The sequence below is a fragment of the Anser anser genome (assembly GCF_964211835.1).
Source record: "Anser anser genome assembly, chromosome: 4".
Taxonomy (NCBI): domain Eukaryota; kingdom Metazoa; phylum Chordata; class Aves; order Anseriformes; family Anatidae; genus Anser; species Anser anser.
In genome coordinates this window covers 43,860,980-43,865,992 of record NC_139724.1, presented here as the reverse complement: position 1 = coordinate 43,865,992, position 5,013 = coordinate 43,860,980, and positions in this window count along the sequence as shown.

Here is a 5,013-nt window from a genome sequence, read left to right as displayed (position 1 = left end):
ACCCACTACAATTATTAACTGAAATGACTGTAATATAGTATTAATACATCATTAGCTACCAGGCTTGCATTGGTAGAGAAATTTGTCTCTCTGGTAGCCCAGGGGCTGATGGTGGGCCACGCTGAATCACTTGGAAGGAGGAAGGGTTATGGTTTGTCATCCTGGGGGAGACAGCAGAACAAATGCCCACCCTCAGCTGGGGTGGTGGAGCATTATGGATAGGTGTGTGGACCCTGGGCAGAACGGACAGATCACCCCCCAACGGACACAGAAAGGGGCCGCTGCTTCTCCCTCAGCTGAGGCCTGGGCCAGGCTCGCTGGAGTAGGCCGTGCCCTATAGTAACACAAACAGCAGCACTGAAAGCTCTGTGCAACATAACTTTCAGTCAGATTAAAACTGCATTAGGTTCTGAATTTGTATTATCTTCTACCAGTTACATTAACTGTTTGGAAGCTGGTATTTATAGAGTATATAGGACAAAAGATTTGTTCCTGAATCGTGCATAATGAGTTCATACACTAATTACTTGATCTTCTACAGTTAGTTCCAAACATATTAGTGTGATTATGAGGATGGATAATTATGTTTATTTTAGAGGAACAAAGACATTATTTTCCATTATTCTAAATCAAGTTAGTGGAGTTCACCATAAGATTTTCCTAGAAAGAGAGATTACCTTTCTTTCCCTCACCACTCATTTTAAACAGTGACTATTGCGTTTAAGAATATTTCAGTATCCCAGTAGAAAACATGATAATAGAATCTCAACACACGGCTTGGTTTCATATTGATCAGTCAGACAAAAAGGTGATATGCTTATGCATAGGACAAACAGGTCCATGCTTTTTGTGTTAAACACATGAAGAAACCAATTCTGCTTCAGGTCACACAGATGTTAAACATGAGTGGACTCTTGAGTTTCAGTTAACATGTTTGCAGAATGAAGAAGTAGAAATTGGCCCCAAATGCTTTTGTTTCTCTCAAACAAACAGAATTATTCACAATAACAAAGGTTGTTTTAAAACTTTTTGTGCAACAAAATGAAATAAATATTTGTTTACTGGGGATAACTACCAGGGTGTTCCCATTTCACTGCACTTACGTACATCCAGGTTGATTAAAGCTTTTGTATACAGACCTACATTGTACAGAAGAAACTAGTTATATTACACCCCGGCCAATTGCTGACAGTCCAAATGACTAAGATAACACCTTTCTTACCTGCTGTCTTGCAGGGATAGTCACAGGAAAATTTGCATTCTGCTACCAAGATAGTTGCTAAGCAGCTTTAAGAGCTGAATTTTGAACTCCCCTAATCATCATCAGCATCAATCTAAAGTTAACTTCAATGGAAAGTTAATGGAAAAGTTAATGGAAAAGTTAACTTTCAAAGGAAATTTGGTTATACTTGAGATTAAAACACTGATGAGTTTTTTTGACAATCTGAGATGATGTCCCCATGTACTTTTTGTCCTCATCAATCATTATACTTCCTGCCTGTTGGATGTGCCAGGTTCCAGGTTTTCTATTGCCATGAATCCAACTCCCCTTGGTTTGATCAAGGAGGACAGGAAAAGCTCAAGAAAGTAAGAACTAATCTATTCTGGGAAAGTGCACATGCTTCAGTCTGTTTATGCTGAGCAGAAGCTCTGAAACATTATACACGAGCAGATAAGGGGCCCATGCTCAGGTTTGATATCTAAAGGGTCCTTGGGATGATTAAATCAAGAGAAAAATATGTGAGAGGAGGAAATGAGTTTCCTCCCCCATGCCCTTTTTCCCATTGGTCCTGTCCCAGTAGCTTCTGAAACCTCACCACTGCTTCCCATAGAGCTACATGGGATCTGTGGCTCCTTACTTCTGTGTGATGGATGGCAGCCAAAGGAAAATCAGAGAGCAGAATGGTGAGAGACCGGAACATGCTTGCTCATACTTCTGAATGATTAAGGCAAAAAAGCAAGCTGAAAGGAGGCAAAAGCTTATACTGTGAAAAAGCTGGTATTCCATAGATTTAGGAAGTCCATATTGTGATAAGACATGAAAATTTAAGTTGGTTGCAGATTAAATTTTGGTCTTGCAAGACTTTGGGGTCAAAATCTGACAGCTACCCTGACCCAGAGATCTAAAGAGGAAGAAACAGCCTCAGATCAGCTAAAAATCCTGACTGCATCTTAAGCCTTTTATAAATTTTTATACTTTTTGCTTCTGTTTCTTTTTTTTTTTTTTTTAGTTTTAGTTTAAAAAAATGAAGTAATAAAACTACCTAAGAACATGCTCTGGTGATTTCAAACTTTGCAGATAATTAAAGTAGGAGGTTTCTCTGAATCTGTGCTTTCTGCTGAACAGTTTCTATTTAGATGAATTGCTATTTCCAAGGGAATTGTTTAAACAAAACAGACCTTTCCTGGTTTTTCCAGCAACAAAGCCTGCCTGAGATATGTAGCTTTCCAAGACTTCCTGATTATGCTTGACACAAGATAGAGTTTGAGGAACTAGTCACTTCTACCCAGAGGCACCTTTTTACTTGTCAGCGTTAAGATATGTCACTTTGCTGTTCCTATTGCTACGATACAGACCAGGACAAACGACACTCATCTTTGCAGGTCCCAAACTCCTCCTCGGGGCAGTCCCAAAAACCAGTGTTTTCCAGTTTGGAGGTAAAGACAGAGCAAAGACAGCTTTGCCCAGCTTTTCAGTGGGATTGGCACTGTGCAGTGCTGTCAGTGCAACAGAAGTGGGAGCTGATCTGTTCTGCAGAGCGTGCCAGTGACTGCACGGGATGCTCATCGAGCTAATGGGGAACATGCTCAGAAGCGAGCTTGCACCACAACAAAGAAATTAATCACAATTTGTTGGCATGAGCCTGAAAACAATTTCTCTGGGTCTGCACTGACTGCAGTTATATTTGGCTTTCAGTCCCATCAGCACTTATAGTTCTCGAAATGCTGTAATATAAACATCATTTCATTGGGCCAAACTTTCATGAGATTTAAGGTCCATGGAAGGAGACCGCGTTTGTTGTTCAGGCAGGCTCCAAATGAAAGCAGCAGCCGTTTACCAGAGCAGCCTCCCATGCCACGTGGTTAAGAAAGCCTGCAAAGCAAGTAGAGCAAAAACCAGTGTGAAAACGGGACGGGGCACCGACCGCGGGCTCAGCCTGTAATCACGCCCCAGGACTGGAACACACCGCAAATTGAGCACAGCACCACGGCCGAGAATAACTAATGGGTACAGTCTGAACACACTTAATCTCTTACACACAAGCATCTTTTCTTCTCTTTAAACCCAGCTTGAGTACAGGACGGGCCAGGCAGCATGAAAGGAGAGCAGCGCAAGAGCCTGCAATCAGTTTTTCATCTGTCCCTTAGGATGAAAGAGGAATATGTGAGTCATTTTCTTGTACAATGGAGGAGCATGAATCCCACTGCATCTGGTTAATACCAAGGACTGTCCAAGCAGTATTCTGGTGTAATTTGTCACAGACTAAAATGCGATTGTAAATGTTTCTCAAGATACTTTGCCCTGGGTTTTGAGCTCAGTGATAAAATATCATTCTTTCAGTGGAATTTCAGTTTCTGAACTCCTATCCTGGTGACAATAAAGCAATTTAATCAATAAGTGATAAACGGTTGTCATTATTTCTGTCTCTATACATAGAAAAACAGCACATTGAAGCACAGTGACAGAGCTATCCACACAGGCTCTGAGTTTATCATTTTTTGAGTCTTTTCAGACTCATGTTTTGAGTCTTTTTACACCCACGTTTCATAAGGCACCATTGCAGCCTACATTTTTACAAACTACATTGCATTGTTCTTTCTGATAGGTGTGTGATCTGGTGGGAGGAAAGGGCTTTCGGTTTTGCTTTTTTTTTAAACCCAAGATGGAAGTTCTTGCTATGCGAAGTAGCTTTCCTTTTTAGTCAGCCTGTTCCACATCTATAAAGATGTTTTGCCCCTTGCTGGCCGATGTACTAACAGTTGGCCACGCAGTTTTCAATCAAGCTCCATTTGGACTGCTTTAAAGTAAACTAATTCTCACTTGCAGTAAACTTGAGCCTGAGCAGATATTTTGGGATTAAAGTGGTGCATAAAATGAGCACATATATTGTTCTGGTTTCCTCTAAAAAAAAACTAACGACAGAGAGAAAGCTCTGCCAAGAAGCTGATAGCTACCTACCTCAAAAAGCGAGCGGGGATGGGCACCATGCTCATCACACAGCGCACAAACTGGCTGAAAACTAATTTTACTTGTGAACCACAGAAACAGGGGTGCAGATGAGACAAAAAGACCCGGTGCAAAGCTGCCGTGAGATGCGGGCAGCAGGTCCTCACTCTGCACCAGGTCTATCAGGGGCTCAGCAGTTATGGGGCCACTCTGGGTGCCCCGTGCTGCTCTGTCACCCCAAGATCTTGTTGGGGTTGCAGCCAGGTCTCGCTCCCTAAACTTGGTCAGATGAAAGGAGCTGGCAGGCAGGGAGGTGGGGCAGATGTGACAGGCAGGTCTGCCCAGGCAAGGAGCCACACAGACAGGTCTCTGCTGCTGCTTCAAAGGCCAGCTTGGGAGCATCACCCGGCGGCACCTCCATCCAGCAGCAGCATCTCCGCCCCGTTTCAGGAGGGGGAGCGCAAGGCAATGGTGCATTTAGAAGTGGCTGAGATCCCACAAGCTTGCTAGCCCTGGCCAGGTGCCAAGGCACCCAAATGGCTTCGCATGGCAGCGGTGCTGAGCTGGAGCAGAGAGGCCACAGGGGGCAGAGAGAGAACTTGGTGCTGTGGGGACGTTTTGTGTTCAGGAGCACCACAGGAGCCAGCACAGGTCAGGGAAAGCCAGTGGTGCCTCGGGGCTACCAAACTTGCCCAGGTGATGTGTGGATATTTGCACATTGCATTCCCATGCACATCCCACAGTGTTAATAGTTGAGGGAGTGTACTGGGAGAGTCTCAGTCTTCCCGTAATTTCAGCTAATAGAGAATTGACTGCGTCATAAACAGTGTTTTGTACATGGAAAC